The following is an 8869-nucleotide window of genomic DNA, read 5'->3' as shown; positions in this document are numbered from 1 at the left end:
TTAGAAGTAGCTCAAACTCACATTCACTCAAGGAAGAAAGAGGCGAACGTTCAACAATTTTAATCAAGAAGTAAATACAATCAAGTATCCATCCAGAACTCTTCCATGGGACTCTGCACTTGTTTAACACTTAAATCACTGGCCTTCCACTGCTCGTCCCCCGACCCCAGCCGGCATTTCAACGGTGATTCAACGTTGAATCAACGTCAGGTCTATGGTTGGATCAACGTTGAATTACCTTTCGATTTTGCAAATTGGATCAACGTTTATATAGTGACGTTGTTTCACCGTCGGACCACCACCGGTGATTCACCGTTGAAATCACAACGTTGTTTCACTCTTACCTTCTTCATGGGTGAATTGTGGTCGTTTTGTAGACGTTGAATGAAGGTTGAATTACCTTTCGATTTTGCAAATTGGATCAACGTTGATACCGTGACGTTGTTTCACCGTCATACATTTCAACGTAAGTTAAATAGAAATTACATACAACGCAAAGTCCATAAATATAGCAAACAAATTTTTACTAATAAAAAATACACGACACAAATACACAACTTAGTCTGTGTATCAATTTATTTAATTCACACCTCATTATTTCAATTATTCTAAATATACAGCAACATTTACAGCATACAGTTTATCAAAACCATGCAGGTTACTATACATGCTGTACACTCAAATACAGAAAAAAGGCATACAATTAAATAGTCACTTTTTAATTAGGTTTCATGAATTAAAGTTAATGTTTACTAACATGAACAAAGAACAAATACTTGTACAGCATTTATTAATCATTTAATTAATTGAAATATGTCCTGATGCTATTAAAATCAAAATGTATGCTTGTTAACATTAATGCACTGAGCTGACATGAACTGTACTTTCTTTATATGAAAGATGCTTCATTGCTCTTTGTTCATGTTAGTAAATACATTAACACTTACTAATACAACCTTATTGTAAAGTGTTACCGTCTTCAGAAAGACAGATACTAACTAAATTAAACTAAGTAACTAAACTACGCTTCAATTCTGTTTACACAGTTTACAAAATACCCATTTTTAAAGTGGCTGCAGTAAAAAAAAAAAAAAAAAAAAAAAAAAAACATCACTCACAACTAAGAATCACAAGTGAAATACATTACATCTGTTTGAGGTTTTATAGATTGAGAGAAACACTTGAGGTAAAAGATGGCACTGGGGACAAAGAATCAAGACTAAAACACTAAAACATCTATATCAGTCTAGCAGTTAAATACATATTTATTTCTCAAACACCAGGTGAGTTTCCTACAAAATCAATAATGAGGTTTGCTATTCCAATTCATTGTGAATGAATGGCTTCACATTCACAATAGTGAAAACTCATGCTATAATCTTAACCTGACATTACTCCTTCACTTTGCAGGTCTGCATGCTAAATATGTAGTATTTTTTTTTTTTTTGTATAAAGTATATCTATTGTGTTTAGCATTACTGCAGCAAAACTGAGCACCTGTGACAGTGGAACATAGACAAATATTTCAGTAAATCATCAAGAAAATGTGTAGAATATATGGTTTGATTCTCTCTCACAAACACAACAGTAAAAGCAATTTGTTATTCCATTATTATTATTAGTATCATAAAAATTGCATGTTCACATGGGTCTTATAATAATGGCTCACATTTGTGAATGTAGGACCACTATTTCACTATTACATGTCACATTAAGTGTTCATATAGGTTCTGTAATTAATTACTTGTGTCATCCCACAAGTCCTGTTAATCTTCAGAACACAAACTAAAATATTTTAGATTAAATGCTCCTCATCCTCTACAGACAGCAATGGTCCCAAGATGGTCATTGTCAAGATAAGGCACAAAACACATTGTCAAAACGTTCCATGTGACTTCAGTGATTTCAACTGTGAACATACCAAGCTCCAACAACACTTTAGTGAGGCAAAACAAAACATTAAATACAATTGTGTTTGCGTATATCTCTCCCTCATCAGATCAGCGTGTGTTTACTACAAGCAGTAAGCACACACCATGACCTGTTGTGGCAAAGGCAAACAAGTTATTTTTACAGTACTTACTGTGATTTAACCTTTATGACAAATGTACTGGACCTGTTACACATATCACTATCTTTTATGAACACAAATTTCACTGTAACGGATGCTATTGTTTTGCTCCAGTTATACCTTTAGAGAACACCGTACTAGTCAGACATCCATACAAAAGCAGAGAGTTTGGTCTTGTGTAGCAGAACTGCAATAGATGCCTGTCTGTCTAGGCTGACACTGGTTTAGGCCATCAGTATGTCCTTGATGCCCTCAAATGGAGCCTCCAGAAAACCTGCAATAAATGAAATACGAGGTTACAACTAAGTTGGTATCAGCTATTATACAAAGTGAAATTCAAATATTTATTTTTTTATTGAATCCAAATTAGTCCTATAATATCGCCACACTCAATAATTTTGAGTCATCCATCTGAATATTCCTAACTAAGAGAAGTGAAGAATTAGGTGTGATATCGTCAGGAAGCCCTTCGCCACCACCGGTGCCAGCATTTCCAGACTTCAAATTTCAGATTCTCGAAAAAATTGCTTTTATTTTTTTTTTTTTAACCAAGGCTGCAGTAAAGAATCATGAAACATTCAACACATCTAATTACAAGTTGTTGTAAACCATTACATGTACTGTAAAAGCTGTTTAAAGCTTTTTAGACATGGTTGAGAAAAACTCTAGAAGGTGTAGCACTTCTGCAAAAGTCTGCATGTATGACAGAGAATTAAAGGGATAATTCAAAATTTGTATTCTGTCGTCATTTACTGACCACGTTGAACACAAAAGAAGATATTTTGAAGAAAGCTGCAAATCTATTTAACCATTGACTTCTATAGTATTTTTTTCTACTATGGAGGTCAATGTTTACAGGTTTTTAGTTTTTTTTTTTTCAGAATAGCCTCTTTTGTGTTCAACAAAATAAACTCATAATGGTTTTAAACCATTTGGGGAGTAAAATGTGAGTAAATTTTCATTCTTGGGTGAACTATCCCTTTAAGTTGGAAAACACCAGAATTCTTAAGTAGACCCTTTTCGCAAGACAGATGATGCATTTCATTTGTCATCTTAATCCTCAAGTTTTTAATATTTAGATTTATTTAAATAGCATGTTTATTTATTTGTTTTAATGACATTTAATAAAAACTTCTCAATGACATCACATGTACTGGACCTGCTACACATGTATCACTATTTTTTTGAATACAAATTTTACTGTAACGGGTGCTGTTGTTTTGCTCCAGTAATACCTTTAGAGAACACAGTAGTAGTCAAGACATCCATACAAAAGCCTTGGCATGGAGTAGCAGAACTGCAGTCTGTCCAGGCTGACACAGGTAGGCTATCTGCGTGTTCTTGATGCCCCTCAACTGGACCTTCCAGAAAACTCAGAAAGTTAAAACCCATTACACCTTTTATCTGCTACTATACAAAGTGTAATTTAAGCATTAATTTCTCACTAAATACATATTTGTTCCCCAATACTGTCACATAGTATAACATCACAACATGATTTCACAATAATAATATCAATATAACAATATAATATCACAACATGACCTAACAATCAATAAACAAACAGATTAGAAAGAGAAAATCACCAACCAAAGCACCAAGAAGATTTAACAGATAGCTTTGTTAAAGGTAAAGTAAACTTACATGGACAAAGCCTTTTCCATTTAATGCTGTGCAAGTTAGTGCGTCTCTGGAGTAAGTTACATGTCTAAAAGCAAAAACAACAACAACAGTGAAACGACAGCAGTTCACTTTGTAATAATAACACTAATAATACAGCGTATAAAATGGATATTGTTTTATAACGTTGCTCAGTAACTTTAAACTGCGTTTGGAGTTTATCGCTTTGAATTTGCCATAAAAACGCTCATTTAGACTAACGTTAAACATGTGACATTACCTTGAGGTTAGCTGCGTCACCGGAGCGCAAACAAGACTAAAAACAAACTGGAAAGTTTTAAATGCTTCAAAATTCGAAACACTACAAAGTCACATTTAAGATACACTGTGTGTAAAACAAAATCGGGGGGTAAATAAAACTTTAAAGCATCTAAAAACACGCTTACCTCTGAATTCTGCTGCACTGCAGGTCAGGTGTTCGTAATTAAGTGAAGTGAAGCGCTGCGCGTGGCCGCGTGCGCCGAGTCCTCCGATACCATGGTAACCAAACATGTTGAATATTGGGTGAAGCCATGACGTTAATTCAACATACAGACCATGATAAAAAAAATGTCAACGTTGATTTGTACAAGGATTTCTGTAACTTTTTTCAACCATTTATCATTCAACATTGTTTCAACATTAAAGCAACAACTGACGTATTTTCAACCACATTTCAACGTTGAAGCCTTGTCATATGCAGGCTGTTTTTCAACCGTTCAACATTAAACGTTCTATCAACATTATTTCAACGTTCAAAACACATCTGACCTTATTTCAACCATATTTCAACGTTGAAGGTCGGTCGTGTGCCGGCTGGGACTTGTCATTGCTACCAAGCCGACCAACCTCAAATCTTGTTTTCTATGGGCGCACTCACACTATGCTATCCAAACCATGCCCAGGCGCCTTTCCCGGTTCATTTGAGAAGTGTGAGTGCTCTGAATCGGGCTCAGGCGCGGTTCAGTTGGCCGGCTCTGGCCTGGTTGGAAGAGGTGTGCCAGAACGCTGTTCACTTGGGCTTTGGTGCGGTACACTTGTAGAAAGTGCAAAGTGCGTCTGAGCCCGAAACTGAAGACGAGACGTGACTTTTAAGGGACTGCTTCATATGGATTTATTAATTATTCTTACTGTTCAATGATCGCAAACTGTCATAGTTTATTAAAGACGCAAATCCCTCACCACAACCTAAGTCACCGCAAAGTGTAGTTACATATTTTGAAAGGTGTGCATCAGGGTCTGCTTCAGAGTAAGGTGAAGGGTATGCGAATATGTGAAGGCTATGTCCGACTTACTACATGTAATCGACACAGAAGTTTAAAATGGCCTTTCAACTGCAAGTAATGCCTGAAATCCCTCAACCAGCTCTGAGTGTGACTCAAATTGATGATTCTGGCATGGGACGTAGGAAGTGTAACAAAAATGATAAATGACAGAGCCAAGAATCAGTTGCTAGTGTGCTTCCTGAAGCCAAATAGCAATGCTTACTTGCCCAGCTCTTACTACATGGCTGTCTCCTCCATACCTCACTCCCATCTGCATCACTGCACCAAGCCCTCTGGTTTTTCTTGAGCTGCTCACAAAAAAATTTGAAACAGCTTTACCAGCATAGGAGGAAAGTGCACAAACAAGGACACTAAAGACTACAGTCTCTAGCATCTGTCGCCAGTGTGGCGTTTGAAGTCAGGAGAGCGAGGTTTACTTGCACAGTTCTTACTAGCTGGCCTCTATCACAGAATAACAGTAAATGATGGTGCTTTGAGAACTTGAGTTGAATGAGTCATGTTTTCCCATCTAGTTTTAAAATGCGGGTTTAAATAAGAAATAAGTTTTATGTGGACATGATGGCTCATTTTTCACAATTGCAAGGCTTGAGTATCTTTGATGTAGTCTCTTTATTGTTGACTAACTTTCAAAACAATGTGATTGTGTGTGATGATTGAAGAATAAGTTACCACATTTTGCTGGTTGAGGCATCAATACTAGAATGTGTGGAAGAAATGGTAAATTTTTAGCATGAGTGGTTGCCAGGGTGTCGCTACTGTACTGTATGTGGTTGTTTTGGCATATAACTGATCGTTTCTTCACTCGTGGTTAATCAAGTATTTTAAACGGTGTCTTGGGCATTGCTATACAGTTGCTAAAGTGTTCTGGGTCAGAGCCCAGGGGTTGTTATGTTATTGATAAGACATGGTGGTAGATTTAATAGTCTGACTGGTGACTAGGTCATTGCTATGTGGTTGCTAAGGTATGCTGAGTGGTTGTTAGCACATTATGCAGTCGTTAGTGTGCTCAGGTTTCCATCTGGTATAAGATGTGTTTAAACGCGTCTCTTGTGGCCACTTGAGTTCAGATTTCATCGAGAAGCTTGCTTCTTATTACTTCATGCTCTACATCACTTGTAGGAGCACTCAGTGTGATGCATGAGTACTCCTGAATAAACAATCCTATGTTACACAGCTTATGAGTAAGCGAGCAAGGCAGTGTAAGAAAAATATATGGACGGCGACTACAATTTTGTTTATAATCTTTGTTTTTGTACAATGCAGCAAAGTATGAATACTTTGTTTTGGCTCACTTTCCTAAGAAACGTCCCATGACAATAATGTTTAGGTAATTTTTAGGCTGTTCAAATGCATTTGAACACATGATTTGATCAAGTCCATTTAATTTCATGAAATTTGCTACAAATTAACAAGAGCAACATATTTAAGACTCCGGTAACATCTGTATTTAAATGGCACCTGTTGTAAAAAAAATCTACTTTTCAAGCTGTTTGGACGGACATGTGTGTAAGTAAAGTCTATAGACCGTCATATTGGGGTGATGTAAACACACCTGTGCTCTTTTTTTCAATTTAAGGTCTTCAGCCTCCTTGGTAGAGCAACCGACTCTTATGCGGAAGGTCGCCAGATCAATACCAGCTCGGAGCAGGTTAGGTGGCGTAGGACCGGCAGGGTTACATATGCATAAAGACTTTACAAATATACATCGCACAATACAAATGAAACAGATTTTATTACGAATTTCAGCAAATAAACACCCTCAGTGTGTTTATGCCTTTATTAAGATTTTCATGGTAATGTTTACATTCACACTTTTATCTAGGGAAACTCTAAAGGTAAATAAGTAATTTCTCTGAATTTCAATAATACATCTATATAAAATGCTGTGCTTCCCACGTCCAGTCACAATGACTTCTGAGGACTTTTAGAATGAGTTCGGTGCTCAAGTCTGCATCATCCGGGAAGTTACACGTGTCCTCAGTACTTGCAGTCTTAATAATTGGAACTGAACTTTGGTTGTTGCTGGTGACGATACACAAGGACGCTAAAGATCGCTGAAGAACGCATATTGAAAAACAGCCAAATATTTGCTTCAACCAAAATTTTAAACAAAGAAAGAGGGAGGAAAAAACCTTACCTGATGAATCATTGGTAATATTTCTGGATGATGACTGTATCACAGTTTGGCTAAATTAATTCACGCCTCCTCCGAAGTGACTTGTGATGTGCCTTTGCCATTTGCATTGCATTAAAACATTGTTTTCCAGCTGCAGCCGAGCTTCATTCTCGAAATGTATAGTTTGTCTAAAGTGATGTATGCAGACTGTATAGTATACTATGATGAGAGATACAATCAGTCAGCGCAATTGACAGATGCGGATTCACGTCATGGGTGGGGCTTCTGTCTGCTCAGTGACTCTAGCTTTATTGCTAAACGGCTAACCTGGATTTTATTGAGAAAATAGCTGTGTTTATGTGCTTTAGGAAGACTGAAAAACAGCGTTGATACGTTTGGAGCCATGAGTCCACTAGATCCATTTAGAGGTGCACCCAGGATGATACCTGGATGATGGAAGCTTTTAGCGGTGCTTCCAACTGAGACGATCCCAGTTTGATGACCTGTTGTCAGTGTTGGCAGGAAGATTTACCCCGGGACACCAACAACAGGCACTACGTCATAATCACGCCCCAACAAGAGCAAACTCCTGACTGGATATCACATCGCAGGATCTATTCTAAGTCTATTCGCGCCTTTGCTTCGACTTAACATGTAAATCAATCAAGCTTGACGCTTCCGCGTCTGGGGTGAACGCAGCATTACAGTGACTTATTGTGCTAATTTTTTGTTAACCTGATCCATTAAAACCAGAACATTTACCAAAATGTATTTGTTAACTTTTTGTAAAACTGTTTTGGTAAAAGAGTAAACTCTTCTCAGTAACTCTACGATAAAAAAATAGGCTGATAGAAACATAGCTATCCTCTACATGTGATGTGATCTACAAATCCCCTTCTTATTACTGTGTGGAAACATGGCCTCAGATCTCTCCTTTAAAACAAGCCCCTGACTTGTCTTACTATAAATATGATCGTTAAGAAGAGTAATAGCTCAGCTCTCGTCAACAAGCTGCACTGTTTGAAGTATCATTTGTGATGTTGGATGAAAAACATGCGAAAGTTTAATACTTACACTGTAGGATCAGGGGGTTTTGGATAATCCCATAGTACTAATATTGCCTGCTTTCTTGAGCAAATTCCATTACAAACGAATGCCATCCATTACACGCCATACACAAGAAGGAATAATAAAGACATGCAGAGGTAAAGAGAAAAACACAATCATTCAGTCAAGTTCACAGGATCTAGGTAGGGGAGCAGGAACAGCTGAGACAATGGCACATGTTGTTGAAAACAGTGTGTTCCTGAGCATTTTGAAAAACACACATATTAAAACAACATTTGAACAGCTGCTCAGCACCCATCAAAACACTCCACTTGCTCGCCACCTGTAGTGAAGTGTAGAGGCCACAATGCCTCCATGAAGCCGATAGCAGGACGGTTTAAGGACTGCATTGTTTGGTGAGGAGGCCAAATGCCACTCTTTCTGTGCAGTTGGACACACGGGGCCTGAGAGAGTTGCTGATGTCTTGACCAGCCTGACTGTAGTGTACAAGAACACTGTACCCACTGACCAGCAACCCTTGAGGAATTTTTGTTTCTCACACTCAGACGTCCCAAGTGGGAAATGTCCCTTCAAGCATTCCCACAGTTTCCCTCAGCAACTGGCTGACCAGGAGCTATAGAGGTCAGAAGGGAAAGAAGAATGATGGCTTTTCTAAATCTGCAATTCACA

General features: G+C 37.7%; 1 long non-coding RNA gene across 1 annotated transcript; it reads right to left on the bottom strand.

The window, feature by feature from the left end:
- Positions 1-1447: 1447 nt before the first annotated feature.
- On the bottom strand, positions 1448-4181 carry LOC137490750 (uncharacterized). The gene is made up of 4 exons (XR_015481140.1): positions 4138-4181; positions 3716-3779; positions 3307-3432; positions 1448-2345 (listed from the first exon to the last, which is right to left on the bottom strand). It is a non-coding gene; the product is annotated as an uncharacterized LOC137490750 (long non-coding RNA).
- Positions 4182-8869: the final 4688 nt, after the last annotated feature.

The sequence above is a fragment of the Danio rerio genome, chromosome 3 (assembly GCF_052040795.2).
Source record: "Danio rerio strain M-AB ecotype USA chromosome 3, GRCz13ab, whole genome shotgun sequence".
In the NCBI taxonomy this organism is placed as follows: domain Eukaryota; kingdom Metazoa; phylum Chordata; class Actinopteri; order Cypriniformes; family Danionidae; genus Danio; species Danio rerio.
Note: the sequence above shows the minus strand (reverse complement) of the source record. Positions and strands in the feature narration are given on the sequence as shown.